Source organism: Haemaphysalis longicornis, unplaced genomic scaffold (genome assembly GCF_048455015.1).
Source record: "Haemaphysalis longicornis isolate Haplotype H1 unplaced genomic scaffold, Haemaphysalis longicornis Haplotype H1 scaffold_140, whole genome shotgun sequence".
NCBI classification, from domain to species: Eukaryota; Metazoa; Arthropoda; class Arachnida; order Ixodida; family Ixodidae; genus Haemaphysalis; species Haemaphysalis longicornis.
In genome coordinates, this window is record NW_027526246.1 from 93,045 (window position 1) to 109,486 (window position 16,442).

Here is a 16,442-nt window from a genome sequence, read left to right on the forward strand (position 1 = left end):
GGCCATGTAGACGAAATACAAGTTTGTTTTATTCGAAAGATTTCGTTTTTTGTAGTGTCCCCAGCGCTTGTCCGGAAGCAAACGATGCTTTATTCACTGACAAATTAAGCAATTTCAGTTAAAATTTGATTCTCCCGCCAAATCGTGTGTTTTCGTGACGTCTACAATGACATCATGCGTGCGGGAGAGCCCTGTTTACCTTTAGTCAACCTAGATGACGCCACCATACCGCGAAGAGCTGTTTTCTGCCTTTGCTTTGCTTTTTACCGCATTTCTACCTGGCTTGTTTTCGTTAAGGTAGAAGATGTTTCGTGAAACATGGTGTTTGCTAGACAAATATGGTCACGTAAAACAACGTCGCTTGCGTCAATCGGCCAGTGTCGTCTGAGACAACCCCAAAGCGCCGCAGTGCTGTGCAGCTAAAACAAGCATAGTGTACGCAGTACCAACAGCAGTACGCATCGGTACTGCTATGTTTACGCGTACTTTCGTAACTTCCACTGTTTAATTACCCCACCATTCTTACTGACATAAAAAGAATGTGCCCTAAATGTAATCGAAAATAGCTCGTTCGTCAAGCATATAAGCCGTGCCTAATTTGCGTTTTCTTTCGCCGGCCTCAGCTAATCGCAGAGCTGGCGCATATGATGACATCATAGGTTCTGTTGCCGGAAATGATGAGATAGGCGATCGCATGGCCATTTTCTTTTTTCCTAATTATGTAGCTTATTTGACGCAAGTTTACGTTAAAAGTGGGGTAAGTATGATTCTGGCGAGGGAATCTTTAGAAGGAACCAAACTTGTGTTTTGTCTACATGGCCCCTGTAAGCTATAAATGGTCCGCACGAATGCGTAATCGCATTATTCTTGCTACGTTAGAACTACCCTTAGCCGCATATTTGAAGGCTCCGTTTTCTTTCGCAGAGAGCGCGGAAGCTTTGTGGAGATGCTTGTGGAGACCTCTCGGGCGCCGGAACAAACCGAGGACCTCTTTACGCGAGGAACATTTCCACGATTGAGCGAAAGAGCATCCCTTCAGGAGCGACGGGGGGATCCCCCTGTAACTGGTTATAAGCCGCACCGCTTGCATTGCAAATACTCACGTTTCAACTGATTTGTTTCGTATTGCTAGCTAAGATGGATTGCAGATTTTCAGCTGACTCCTTGCACTCTTGGGGCTGCGTTTGCACAGCTCATCATGTATAGGAGTTGAGCCTGTATGATACACGACAGGGCGCTATTCACGTGTTCCTTCTTTCGATCCACCCTTTCCTTTCCCATGCTGCCTCGAGCCATCCCAGGTAATAAAAATTGTCCGATTCGGTTTGTATTTAGGGGGAGAGAGATAAATAATTTTAACCACAAAGAATAAGCCTAGCACTGATCTTGGGTTGCTACTCTATATGGAAAAGAAAAGAGCGAAAGAGGGGGAACGCGCAAATACAAAAAAAAGAGCACAAAGCGCGCACAATCACGAAAAAAAAAAACGCAGTAGCGCCCAGTTAGCACAGACACAGTATCTATTAAAGACGATAGTCTTTATTGGGCTACTTAAACTTTTGGTCTGTCTGTATGTATGTATGTCCGTCTGTCTGTCTGTGACTTGATTCAGCCACCCGGCCAAAGTAAAATTAACATTGCGCAATAGTCTTATATACTCACAGCCACATGTAAACGTCTAAGCCCGGTTTATATGTTCATACTTGTCAACTTTGTTGAACAAGAACAAGACGTTACGCAAACATAAGACAGGAAATTAGTACGCAAGGAATATTTACAGTGTTCGTTTATTAAAAAATTTATGTATGCTTGGTTTTTCGAAAGCAAATGATATTCTACATCTACTGCAGAAAACCGCCGCCTCCTGGCGGCATATGAAAAATCACGCGGCAACAGCAACGAAAGGTTCCACTAGCTAGGTTCCATGTTCTGCTTGGAACGCACATGGAGAACGGCCGCGCGGCTCTATAAATATTCTAGTCGGCCGCCTCCCTTCACGCCCGTCTCCGCCGTACTGCAGCACTGGCATCGAAGAACCCCGCCTGTAGTAGTGGAACGCGGAAAATTCAAATCGCCTTGCGCAAAACTTTAATGTGTTTACCTTGGAATGAGCGCGACGGTACAGGAACAGCATAAGAGGTGAGCGAAAAAGCAAAGGGGGGCATTGCCTTGGCAAATATCTACAAAGACTATCGTCTTTTGACGACATTTGCAACGACAGGAGCAGATACGCGGCCAATTTTTTTGACGTAGAGAGTTCACAGTTATGTCCAAGCACCATTAGCGCAGAAAAAACAGCAATGCCTTGCAGCTTGTGTCCCAGAGCCGAGTGCCATGGTCCGGGAGAGCAGCGAGATGAGGCACGCACCAAGTACATGAGGCTTGTGGGGTAAGGAGCAGGAATTTCATTGCATCAAAACTGCTGCACAAATACAGCTTCTAATTGTATGCGCATCGTTGTGAGTTTCTGTCTTTCGGCATCGCGTAATAGAAGTTAATACATTTTGGCGCGCCACGTGAAGATTTGTTACAGCATAAGGGAGATGTCATGCAGGACCACTGTCTCTTAGCTCTGGAGATGCCGAAATCCACGCAAACGTTCGAAATAACCGCTTTTGAACCCTGCAAATTCAAAGTTACACCCCCTCGAAGCAGGTTTTGTTGTCTTTCCTGCTTTCTCGCCTGAGCAAGTTTTCTGCACCTCGGTAATCGGAGTCATGCTGGCCTTCCATGTGACCCAGAAGTCATAGGGATCATTACACCGTGACGTCACGCACAATACGTTCGCGGTTTTCAACATCGGCAGACTACCGTTAGTTTTGTTCGAAGTTGTCCTTGGAACGCGCGAGGCAGGAGGCGAAGTAGCAGAAACATTTCCGCTAATCCCCTGTCCGATCTTTTTTCGCCATCACGCCCGGTGTGCCTGGCTTTAAGCATTGTGTTCGCACGTTTTGTTAAAGACGATAAACAAGACGCTAACCTTAACCTGTTAAGATGACATGCTGCGGTTATACTCAAATTATGAGGAAAGTAGGAACACTCGTAGTTTTCTCGTGCCTTCTACGTCGGTCTAAGCATTGGTAACCATTGTTAGTTTTAAAATTTTGCTCTTTTAGAGGGACGTCAAGGTATGCAGCAAGCTCGCTGACGTCAGCTTCCGGGGTCTTCCTAAACCTAGCGTGGTATGTACCTGTAGCGACATTTTCACGTCTTCACAGAAGCCCTTGTCTGCTTTTCTGTCCGGATAGTGGTCTTCTGCGCGGATCTCGTGAAGATTAGCGCTGGAACTCGAGCAAGGCTTCCTGGGTCGCGGCTGCTGCCTGCGCTTTATGTTGACGTCTCACAAACTGGGAGAAATAGGAAACAGCTGTCATTAAAGAAATCGTTATAGTGCCGCATTCATTGACTACAAGAGCTATAAAATGGGCACACTTATAGATGCAGGTGTTGTTAGGTGCAACAGGTCATATTTTTACAGGAATTTACAGAAGCCCTCGTAACAGCCTGCAATAATATTTCGAGATAGTTGGCACATAAAAACACCAGTGGATCTTTCGCGCCTCGTCAGACGCCATGTTATAACTGTCCAGTTTGACGGCGGGCACGACAGGACACTGATTACGAATATGGAAAGCACTTTTCTTTAGTTAAATACATTATTTGTTTTCCCAATACCCATTTTCTAGACCGCATTTGGTTCAAGTTTCCTCGCTGTTGTGAGGCAGCAGGTTTTCGCAGAACGGCAAGTAACCGCCCCTGCACGTGAAGTTGTGAGCAAAAATGTCGGCTTCTTAGATAGGGAAAGCGAAAGTTGGGAAGGTCTCTCTTGCAGATGATAACGTCTTCCAAAGCAACTCAAGAGACTCAGCTAGTGATAACCGCCAGAAATGCAGATGCAGAGAAGCGCAATACTGCAGTCTGCTTCATGCAGCACTTGACGAGTAATAGATAAGGCACGAGTGGGACAGGTGTAACTACAGAGCATTATCAGGCTACTGTGCTGCTTTGCACACGTTCTTCTTTGCCTGAAGAGCGCAGTGGCCGCTGCCTTGTCATCCGAAGGTACTCATTTCGGCTCAAGGATGCGCAACGTTTCAATCAATCAATCAATCAATCAATCAATCAATCAATCAATCAATCAATCAATCAATCAATCAATCAATCAATCAATCAATCAATCAATCAATCAATCAATCAATCAATCAATCAATCAATCAATCAATCAATCAATCAATCAATCAATCAATCAATCAATCAATCAATCAATCAATCAATCAATCAATCAATCAATCAATCTCATTATTCCAGTTTTTCTGCTTTCTGCTTTCACATGTACACATCTACGTTAGTTCTCACAAAAACTGTCCGCAGACAGGCCGAACAATTTATCTGTGCCCTCCCACCAAACCGCCTTCCGTTTTTAATACAGAAGCATCGAATGGCTTATTGAACGCAAATCAACTACCCCTATGTCGAAAAAACAACAACAATGGGGGAACACGAAGCTTTCCAAAATCAAGTCCAACACAAAACGAACCAACACAGAAGCGAGTGCACCTTATAGATATATGACGATTGAATATCAGCAGCGTCGAATTGAATATCAGTGCTTTAGCATTCATTAATTGAACATATGAACATTTATTTATTCGCCCCTACAGTACATGAGCGGGAACCGTCGAAGAAAGCTGCATCAAAGAGGCCTTAGTGGCCCGTTGGCGCCTTCTATCAGTGGAAGCAAGTGGCAACTGATGAAAACGTTACAGACAGTCGAAAAAAAATATACAAATGATTTCTTCATTACCAGCACGTACAGCATTCACTTGAGAGAAGAAAAAAACAAGGTAGAAATACAGAGCTTATAATGCAGAGGTCTGTATGGAAATTATGAATTATGAAATTATGAATTCATTTTTTTTCTTCTTTTATCTTAGACAACTGGGGTGACGTTTTGCTTCGTCTTGTTGTTGTTATAGTTTGTTGCTACGCGTACGCATATCTTCTGGCGATGGGATTTGTGTTTTAATATCGATGTATTTTAACTTCGCATGTTTTAAAGTATGTGCATGCTTATGGTGGCAGCAAGCCGCTTCTGCCGGTTGCCTTTTACACGGGGCCGTGGATCCTGTCAAGCAAGCTTTGCAGCTTTTTGTTCACGGTCCCCACGGATGTTGTTCACGGTCCCCAACACAGATGTTGTTAAAATTAAAAGATTGATTGATTGATTGATTGATTGATTGATTGATTGATTGATTGATTGATTGATTGATTAATTGATTGATTGATTGATTGATGGATGGATTGATTGACTTAATACTTATAAGAAGTGCTTATGTGTTATCTGATTTTTTGTTTTTATTATTAAGCGGAACTATACCGGTCAGAGATAAAAATGGACGATATACTGTTGAGACCATCAGGTTAAAAAAAAAAAGAGCGATTCTAAATCATTGGCGCCGGCTCTTGCATCAGAGTAAAATGGAGCAGCGCTCCGTTAAACCATGGAAGGGCATCCCGGTTACCATGGCATTAAAGACCCGCGCGGTCCCCTGCAGACAAGCGGCTTTGAATGTCACGGCCGAAGCTAAAATTGAAGCTCCTATTCGCATGCACTTTCTTCCTCCCGTGGTGCATAAACAGCTCAAGGAAACATTTTCGCGAAATTGCGGTATCAAGGATAGCAGCGCCCTCCTTTCGTGCAAATGCGAACTGGCTTGAGCGCGGAGGGAACGTACAAGTGCGTATAGAGAGCCACATCAGCGTCGAGTGAAGCTACAGAAGCCAGAGTTACTCAATACACACCAGTAGCGGGACCCTTCATAGGCCCCTAGTGTGAAAAGCCTGGCCGCGGTTGGACCCCCTGGGCTGAGAGCGAACAGGGGAAAGCATGGGGATGTATGGATGGAAAAACGCTTATTAGAGAGTGAAAGAAGGAGTGGAATGGGGAGAAAAAGAGAGTTGAAAGGTTGAACCCGACGTCCTGGCTCCACACGCAATGGCTCCCGCCGTCGCCCTCTCAATCAGTGAGCGTTGATCATGAACTGACGAGCTGGCCAGGGCCGCCTTCCATGACTCTCAGTTGCACGGGGAAAGTTGACGAGCCTGTCATCTGCAGGCATAAAGTTGAACTAGTACTGAAGAGCGTGCGGCTGCTGCCGCAGGTTATAAAAGAAAAAAACGTGGAAATATAAGCAGAAATTTTCTAATTTATGACTTCCAATTTGAAAAAGAAAGGCTTATTTATTAAGTTGTGCTTTTTAGTAAATGTTTAGCAAAGTCCAGTTTTTGTCCGCTAGGTAGAGCGCCAGTGCTCTTGCCCCGCATCCTGAACGAAGCAGAAGCCCTCACCGCCCGCACTCTAAAGGGGAGTTTTTCAACTGGTGTATACTAACTCTGACAGAAGGTATACAGCCAGCAATAATGATTGCCACATTACTCGCCTGATGGTTAAATGAAACACCACACAAATTCAAGCACACTAAACACGCCAACAGCGTTCCACACATACATAAAGAAGCGCCTCCTTTTTTTAAGTGCGAATGCACTTTATAAGCGACCCCAAACCATCCACCGCCGCCGGCGGCGGCGGCGGCGTCTGCAGTGCTCCTCTATATTTAAAAAATTCCCCCGCATTTCCCCGAGGGGGAGAATGTGAAAGTGCGAATGCACGGTTGTCGGCCCGCTTGCGGCGCTTGCGCTCGGCCCCCGCAGCCCACCGCCTCGCCACCTTCTCTTCCATCTCTTCCATCGGGTTTGTAGTATCACGTGTACACCACGCAGTTATCAAGCCGCTATAACGCCGCTGAGTCGCCAACGCACGCCGCTGACGACGTAGTTTGAATGCGTTAAAGATATAAGGCGCGTCACTAACACTGATATCAGCGTCGCGTCCGTGGCTTGGTCGGTAGAGCGTCGCGCTGCGGCCGCAAAGTCCTCGGATCGAAACCTGGCGCCAGATGCTGTTTCTTTTTTAAATGTAGAGGAGCACTGCGGACGCCGCCGCCGCCGCCGGCGGTGGATGGTTGGGGTCGCTTATTCGCACTTAAAAGAAACAGCATCCGGCGCCAGGTTTCGATCCGAGGACTTTGCGGGCCGCAGCCCGACGCTCTACCGAATAAGCCACGGACGCGACGCTGATATCGGTGTCAGTAACGCGCCTTATATCTTTAACGCATTCAAACTACGTCGTCAGCGGCGTGCGTTGGCGACTCAGCGGCGTTATAGCGGCTTGATAACTGCGTGGTGTACACGTGATACTACAAACCCGATGGAAGAGATGGAAGAGAAGGCGGCGAGGCGGTGGGCTGCGGGGGCCGAGCGCAAGCGCCGCAAGCGGGCCGACAACCGTGCATTCGCACTTTCACATTCTCCCCCTCGGGGAAATGCGGGGGAATTTTTATCAGGGATCTCAACCAAGGGACGAATGAAACGTTACGACCGCCCGTTTATATATGCTGGGCGCTATTTGTCTAGTAATAGCCTCTTTATGCTCAAGTGCTGAAAGGTTAGGCATAATTTCGGAGGCAAAACAAACCCTTTATTTCTTTATCCAAGAACAACGTATAAAGTGTTCTGTGTGTTGCTTCGATATGGGTTCGACACATTTTAATTCTCGGATACATGTTGTTCAGGTGACGACCTAGCGGAGTAATTTTATCCGCATATAAACAGTGTCTGATAAAATCCGAGGAGCTTCTTTTTGGGATTAATTTCGCGCCCGTGGGCACTTTTTTGTGTTCGTGTCTATTATAAGGGCACTTCTTTTATATGTCTATTACAAAATACCTATTAGAAATGCGCACGTGGTGCTCTAATTAAAGGGCCCCGATGATGGGCATCTTTTACTCTGTGATCTGCATTCGTTTCGTAGGAGCGCTGCTTCGGTGCATGCACGTGGCAGACTTTCGTTGTTAAGAAGCATCTTCGAACCTTGTTTGGTACGGTTTGTTTCCTGTAGCTGTGAAACCAACGTTCCTAATTTACAAAGCAGGGACATTGTTAACCTTCAGGGCTGTTCTGGGGCTCGGGCATTTTGCTAAGCAGCTCGGTCGTTCCACCATCGCTGGCCACAATGACAGAGGTTTCTGTTGAGCGGATCTGTTCCAAATTATTTATTTCTCCCTTTTCTCCGCGGAAGTTCTCTTCGTGACCATCGGGTTAAATGAAAACCCTATTCAATATTTCGTTGCTACAAGCACGCATACTCGGTGTTGGTACGCACAAGATCGCCGCTACGTCCTATGATTGGTGGCAACAAGGTACGAGACAGTTAATTTAGTTTGAAGGAAGGCGGAGTTCCACGATATGAAGGAAATCGACAACCCGGTGCGTGCAGTGAGATCCAGAAGAAAAAGCAAGTTGCTGGTTGACACCTAATGCCTAGGCGAATATACGGCGTGAAAATGAAGCATAACACTCAAAAGCGGTGATATGTCAGATAGACTTGATACGGACCCAAGAAAAAAATACGCATTTTGCCTAAGCTTCCGGTCTCTAGTAATGACTCACCAGAACTTCATTGTTATTCGTTGGCCCTGCGTGCACGTTTTCTTTTTTGTGACCAGCTAAGGAGGGCATTTAATACACATGCCACGTGGAAAATGTAACGGCATTCAAAGGGAATGACATTAGGGGATTATGCCATTGAGTTTAATGGTGCGGCTGTGTAGTAGGCGCATGGAGGAAACCGTTGCTCCATGACACAGCGAAAGAAATGTCATTTTGTAATGTTACAGTAACGATTAGCCTACTCGCCGAAAAACTAAATAATTACATAATCGAGTTCAAATTTTTTACAGCTTTTACATTTTTCAAGACAAGACAAATCAACATTCCTTAAGTAAAAAGGGGCGTGTGGCTGTTATAGTCACGTGGCATAAGTATACATCACAAGCCCCCAAAAGTAAGCATCAAATTCGTGTCTGGGCAGCCGCGAACACAGCGGAGCTTGACGAAGGCGGAAGAATGTGTTCGCCTTCGTCCATCTTCTTCTCTATATAACAGCGCCATGCAGGGAACGCTATAAATTTCTTGATATTTGTCACCTTTTGGAAATAAGCGCGAAAAACGACGACACGAAGAAAAGAACACGTGTCGTCGTTTTTCGCGCTTATTCCCGGAATGTATCACCAACTCGCCCAACTCTCAATCGTGTTTCAAACATAGTCTTTTGTTAAACTATCTTGTTTAATGAAGCGACACTCCTGTAGAGGACACTCATTCTGTTTGGAGGGCAATGCAGGTGTGTGCCAAACGGGATGCCCTATTCGGCCACATGTCATTGCCTGCATGCTACTTCATTCGTGCTTATAATTTTTTTCCGCCACAAAACCGTCCACAATTCCTTACTTGTTGGCGAATAAGTATCGCACAAACGCGTTCTCCATACCCCAGTACCGCTAACATTTCGTCGTGCTCAGCTTCTGATAACCGGCCCCTCACACTCGACACTAGCTGTAGGAAGTATTCATCCATGAAGAGTACTCCGATAACTCCACCGCGTTTCGGCCTCACGATATCGGCACAGCTGTCTCGCAATATCAGTCAGAGGGGCTCCTGACTGTCATCGACGGGAACAGCGATTAGATTAGGCTCCTTTACGCAGGCCACGGTATGATACGGGGTGGGCCTGCGATAACGTGGATTAGGCATTAAGGAGCGCCCCTCTCATGTGGGAAGACGCAGCCGCTTATCGATGAATACTTATACACGGCGATATGAAGCGCTCCACGTGGGTGTACGCACCTTCGGCGCGTCCTTTGAAAGCCGAGCGGCGGCTTCAACCCTCTCTTTCTTCGAACGTAAGAGCGCTTACGTGGCTCTTATTCCGACCTGTATTAAAGTATCCTCGAAAGATTGAAGCAGTGAGGGCTGTTAGTAAGTTCTCAACAAAGCCCGAGTGCACTAAGGCTGATTGGAAACGTATATAGTACCCATCCACAAGCTGGTAATACTTTTCTAGTATGCTTTATGAAGTCGTAGTATAGAGGCGTCTTTAGCGGTACGTGTTCCGATTCACGGCGTGTGCGATAAGGCTGCTGGAGAGTGTCGACGCATTGCCAACGCCTTTTCTCACCTAATGCAGTATCAGGCAGTGTGCCGTTGCTGGGTCGGTCGTTCGCGCAGCACCTCTTGAAGAGCAGGACGTCATAGCTGCGTCGCAAGAGTGATACTCTCGCTTTAGAAGTGGTCGACAACGCGTTTCTGCATGCCACCTGTTCGCGAACCTACGGACTGGCTGTCATTTCCCTGGTAGAAGACTGCTTCTTCGCCTTTTCTGGCACAGTCTTGCACCCATCCGGTGAGCATCACTGTTATTTATTTCTAAAAGACTTCCCGCGCGGCGTGACTACACCGATGGACTGGAACACCGCTCTTGCGGGCTATATTCTCGCAGGGGACAGAATCCCCAACACCCGCCGCGTCCACACGCCCGCACGCATGTTGAAAGGACAGTGCCGCGAGAGGTCTTATTTTGAACATAGAAGGTGTTTTAAACCTGTATGAGCTACTTTTAGATGAATGCAACAAAAGTCTGGCATATTTTAGTTACATTCAGTAATTTGGAGTTACGCCGCCACCTCTCTGAGACAACTTCAATTTATGGCACTGAATTGCTCTTGGTCACCTGAGAACTTCCTTCGTGTTTAGCCACCGTCAGTGAGCGAGGCGTCTTTTCGTTCCGACCTCTGGAGTCACATTGAAGCATTTTCCCCCGCCATTCAATCGGTGCCGAGACATTCATTAGGCGAGGGAGGCATTCATTATAGTCTGGCCAATTAGAGTCGGCGTCAGACGGTGGCCATAAAGGGCGGTTTTCCGGCACCGTTGCCGAGAAACACAAGACATGCATTCAGACAGTCCTTAGTTAGGGATTGAAGCAGCGTCGTAGACGAGCTTCGCCAACAGCTCGACAAGGTTAATGAGCGTCGTCGTTAACTTGCATTGCAATATAGAAAAAGGAATGCAAGTCAAAAGGCAAAATGAGAAAAAGACGGCCATCCTATGAGACGAGTCACAGCGGGCATCAAATATTGCAATGAGCAGCACTACGCAGCAGCAACAATGCGATAGAAAAAATAGACAGGAACAAGATCACGGGAATTCAAGTAACACTGTTTTCAACGTCGCCACGCGGATAACGGTTTAGAGCGGTGTCAAATCAAACACTACATGCGCAACGTTTTCCGGCAGCCTATTCCAGTAGCCAATTGTGCGCGGAAAAAAAGAATATTTAAAGAGCGAAGTTCGGCAATGAATTTCCTTGACCTTCTTGCTATTGCCACCACTTTTTGATACGTAGGTAGGCGGTTTGAAGTAAGTCTGACATTTTATATCTGTTTTTCAGTTAGCTGTTTGGTTGATGAATAGCGGGCTACATACTGCGCGGTAAATTTGTAAGCAGTTTGTAAACAGACGAGTTTGTAAGCAAGCATTAATAATGTCTTTTCCCACTTCGAAGCTGAACCAGAGCGCGGTATTCCAAACGGCTACGTTGTTTTTAATCTGGCACGTACATCGGTTTGCTTTACAAACTTACAAAAAACACATGTTCCGCTTTCCCGAACCACCTCACCCACCCTTTTGTGTGCACTGGCTTGAGGGAGACTGACCATGACCCACGGCTTTAAAAAGCATCGTGTACCAATACGAATGGTTTACAAACTCATAGAAATATTCTTAACGGCCTGGTTTGCTCCATTTATAAATATATCCCTTCTTTACTGAGATAAAAAAATTTCACCATCTTCCCGTAGGAGAACCCTAAGAGTGTATGCGAAGCAGCCATGGGGTCGACTCAAGTTCCCATTAGTTTTCAGTTCGATCGCGACGTTGCCGGAGGAGAATGAGGGGAGCGGAGCGGGCGCGCGCATCATTTATACCTCAGAGCTACAGTGGCGCCCATAGCGGAGTATGCAGCGGCTACCGTCGCGTCTCTAACCCTGAGCTGGTTCGCAATATTCGCGCGCGGAGCCGCAGGTGTTGCCATACGTTGCGCAATCTCGGAGAGGAGAGGAGGAATGCCGGAGAGGAGAGGAGCGTCGGAGAGAAGAGGAGGAATGCCTCGCAGACTACTCAGGGTTCCCCTACGGGAAGATGACGACGGTGGTTGAACGCGAAGCTATCTGGTGATGGATTCTTTGGTTCGCCAATCCCTAGGGTCATCCTGCCACAATCATCATCAGCGGTGCCTGGCCAGGCATGCGCAGTTGGGGTGTGGACGCCGCACAACGGCGCCCACACAACGGCGGAGGGAACAGGCTCGACCATAAGCTGCTTCGCATCTAAAATTAAACAAGAAACACATTTTGGTTTATCCACTTTTCACTAGATGGCGCTAGCTGCCTAGAAGGCAAGGGTTTTATTTTTCATTTCTGTACAGAAGTGGCATGTCTCTAAAATAGGCAAACTAGGCCGTTGTGAACATTCATATACATTTGTAAAGTTTTCGTATTGGTGCACGATGGTTTTTAAGCGCGTGGGTCATGAAGTAGTGTGTCTCATAGGAATACTAACAGATGAGTTCCCCGTTAATGTACTTGTACGGTTCTACCGCGCCCCCAGCTGTAACGCGAAATCCAGGTTTGCTGACGAAAATTTAAAAAAAAATATATTTTGAGGCCGATTCTACAGCGCACATGTAACAGACATGACACCATGTAGTACCTGGCCGACGTTTTTTTTTGACGTACGCAACTGTGGCATAAACATCCCTTGTGCATCACAAACTTGCTTATCCAGCTCCGGCTGGCATCAAAACTGGAAAGGGGAACGCTGAAAGCCGATTTCGGTGTTCCAGGTTGCCGCGCACGTTAAGATCCCCAAGTGGTCAAAATTAATCCGCAGCCCTCCATTACGACGCGCTTCATAACCTGTGAAGTTTCCGCGCATTAAACCCCGCAATCAATCAATCAATCAATCAAGCAAGCCTATTTCGATTTTGAGTCCGATTGTAACGCACGCGCCAATTTAAGGGCTACATTTAGTGAAAAAAAGGTGCGCGTTAGAATCGGGCAAAAATGGTATCCATTCTCTTTATAGAAAAAAATTATCTTGATGATCGCCATGGTACGAGTCATGGTAGCAGTATTAGTAGTTTAGAACGGTCTTGTGTATATAAACTTAGTGTTGAAGCATCCTGACAGACAGACTTCGGAAGGTGAGGGTCATGGTGGGGGGGGGGGGGGGGGGGGGAGTTCTCTAGCCCCTCTGTTGTCAAACAGAACGGGCTTAGCCCCCTGGTCTAGACATCATTAGGCATTGCTAAGACGACTGGTTTAAGTGGTCTAAAGCGCGAAGCGCAGTACAAGTGAGTAATATTGCAGAACTTTCTACCAGGGCTAACAGTTACTTAATTCTCCATTCGCCATGCTTGTCTCCTTATCTCATAACTTCAAAACTAGGACATAAGTACTACTCTTAGTGTTTGGTGATCCTGTAAACCAGAAGAAATGAATTTCTTACCCAAATTTAATTCTTGATGTCGATTGTATCGCGCGCTTGCAAGTGCGTTTCGAATGCCTTCCAGGGGATACGAGGACTGTTCCGTAACTAGCTGGCCTAGAAAAGGATGTTACATAAAACAAATGGTGTTTTATTAAAGGCTGAGTACGAAAAGCCAGGGTCGACCTTAAAGAAAAAATCATTCTCGGTTTCTAGAACCGCAAAATGAAAAAAAAGGCGAAAGGTTGGAGCGCGTAAAATATCAGCAGCGAGAAAACCAAACTTTAGGGACAGGTATATGCAACCTTAAAAAAAAGAACAAAAAATCATCATCATCATCATTGTCATCATCATGAGCGGTTATCCTGAGCCCATCCTACCTTCAAAACACTTGCAAAGCCTCAGGACAGAAGCTGAAAATTTTCGCTTTTATGTGTCCCAAGAAAGGGACGTCTGTAAATGTCGCACCCTTAGCCCTACAAGACGTCTTCCTGCTGACTACAAGACGTCTTCCGGCTGTGGCGTTTTCGGTCCTCCTGGACGTAAAGCGGCCCGAGATCGTGGTCGCACGTCTATCACCACGCCATGCGCACGTGATTCGAGCGTCGTCTGCCGATTTCTTGAAGCGTTTGGAGATATAGCACCGGCACGTCCACGCCATGAAACCAGGCACTAAAAAAAAAAGGTCTTGGCACCTACTAACAGAAGACTAACCAGTTACTTGTCACAGCATCCACAAGTATTTTGTGCTTTTACTAACTGGCCATGCAATACCTAGTAATAAGCTATGCGTGACAATGTGGATCGGCTAAGCGGCATAGACACATTCAAGAGGCACATATCACACTTACGCAACAAATGAACACAGCAAGAAAACCAACGGGATTCACGCGGAGAGCGAGTATAACTTAGTTACCTTAGAAACACATTTGTTCTTCTTGCTTTTATAGCCAGCAGCGGAAAGTCCTTTGGTAGAGTCAGTGGGCTCGTCGGAAAAATTAAATATTTTAGCAATAATTTTCGAATTATGCATTGTAATGTGAACACATACAAGTCAGCATGTGGATTTGAAAAAAAAAACGTTTTAATCGCGTTTTGGAGTGGGGAAAGTGCTGCAGTTATTATGTTCAATAATTCATGTTACTATCAGTGAATGTTATTATCAAACAAGCATCAATTACTAAGGGCATGGTCTAGAGTAGTAACGGTTGCATTTAGGTTCCGCACCTAGTGGCAGGACCAACGTACCGCTCTGGGGGTAGTACAGGTCGTAAGGAGTTCGTAAATACAACCCGTTACTACCTTTTCAGTAGCATTTTTGTTATGACTGGGGTGATGTGAAAGTCAGCGGTCTGTAGCCTCCTGACTCGCTGCGAAAGCGAGCTTGTTTTCCTCACGGGACGACACACCGCCACATGCTATTTGGACTAGGGCGTAGTCATGGACAAATGGAACGCGAACGCGTCAATATGAACGAAAACACACAAATAGCGCGATTCCTTTGAATGAAAGTCAAAATGACACGTGGCTTAGTTACAAAAACAGAGTTGGGAATTGTGGCTTTCCAAATAATCCAACAGCGCGCCATTAGTGGACCTCAACGAACAGGATTTTAGGGCGAAGCCCCAACGGGGCTCGGGCTGTCCGCTTCTCATGTCGTCGTCGTCTCATGTCGCCGTAGTATTACGGTACTAAAACACCGGGACACTCTTTTTGCGACGCCTCGCGCTACAACGCTTCGTATTTCAAAGATACGAGACTTACATCAAAGGTGTATACCTCAACCCCCCATGGTTTCATCTCCGTAGGCAAAAGCGCCAAGGCGCAAAGAATGCACTTATGCATTGCATGCTTCGTTCCTCCCCAGGTTTCACGTTAGTCGAGATGGCCCGTGATTTTTTTCAATTTTTCCTGTTATGGTTCACATTTTCGTGTTGGTATTTCGTTTGTTCATAGCTGTAGTCTCTTTTTCGGAGGAAGCCAGCGCAGTTTAGGCTATCATCACAGAGACACCCGCCAGCGGTCTTTTCGTTGCTTTCGTGTTCCCGGGGAAGACGTGTTTAGCGGGAGAGGCGGCCAGAGCGCGGAGGAGCAAAAGCGTCCATGGCCAATGGCGCAAGCTCAATGGCGCAACCTCTCTAATCTTTATATCCCCCTCCTCCTCCCCCCCCCCCCCATACCGCACTGTGTTGTATGCAGGTGAGCCCCCGTTGGGCTCAATAATATCCCCAGTGCACTTCCTTTTCCTTTTTCACCCGAATCACCTAAGAAAAAGCGAGCCCGTCCCCCACGGTCTCAACAAGCGGTGCAAATCAGAGACCGCCCGGTGTGCGCGCCTCTCGAGCTGCGGCACGTTTTCGGAATCCCGTTCCTCCGACCCCCGGCCCCTGGGGCGACCGCTTTCTAGGTCAAGGATGGGCGAGCCCACCGCTGCTGCCATCGATCGAGGCGCTCGGTTGCCGAGCGCAATGTTCCAGTGCAGGACCCGGGCTCACTCCTTGTGCAGCAGGACCCTTAGGGTGAATGTTAAAATAAAAAAAAGAAGAGAAACATGAACCACAGAAAAATAAATACCCGACTTAGCATTCAGTTTATGCTGGATAATGCTAGGTGTTGGACCTCTAGTTCCTTCAACTGCGGCGCGATGCTCAGGAAGAGGAGCGACACGTCTGAAGAGGATGATGAGGAGAAGGAGGAATGCCTTTAATGGCTCGGTCAGTACTTGGGAAGGAAGAGTATGAGGCTTTAATGGAATCTAGGAGAAAGAAGTGGCGCGAGCCGACGCAGCCACGAGAGCATGCGGCAGCTCGTGAAGACCATGCTGAAAATGATGATGATCAGCGTCGTCTGCTAGAAGGGGTGAAGACGAGGAAGTCACAACACTAGGAATTCGCAGACTGTGTGAAGAAACTATCAGTGGGAGCTGTAAAACCTTGCTGAAATGCGGACTACGTTCCCGTTATACCGTCACGACTGGGTGGCTTAAAGGGACAGACAAC

At 46.7% G+C, this 16,442-nt stretch overlaps 1 protein-coding gene across 2 annotated transcripts in view; it reads left to right on the forward strand.

Moving 5' to 3' along the window:
- LOC144165658 (monocarboxylate transporter 14-like) overlaps nucleotides 1–16,442 on the forward strand; it is a 171,742-nt gene that overhangs the window by 19,047 nt on the left and 136,253 nt on the right. The window contains exon 1 of one of the 2 annotated variants that reach the window (XM_077695474.1): nucleotides 9,957–10,300. The exons of the other annotated variant lie outside the window; for it this stretch is intronic. The gene's annotated coding sequence lies outside the window, so the exon portion shown is untranslated. Of the gene's footprint in view, nucleotides 1–9,956; nucleotides 10,301–16,442 lie in introns of those variants that run through there. 2 annotated transcript variants of the gene reach the window in all.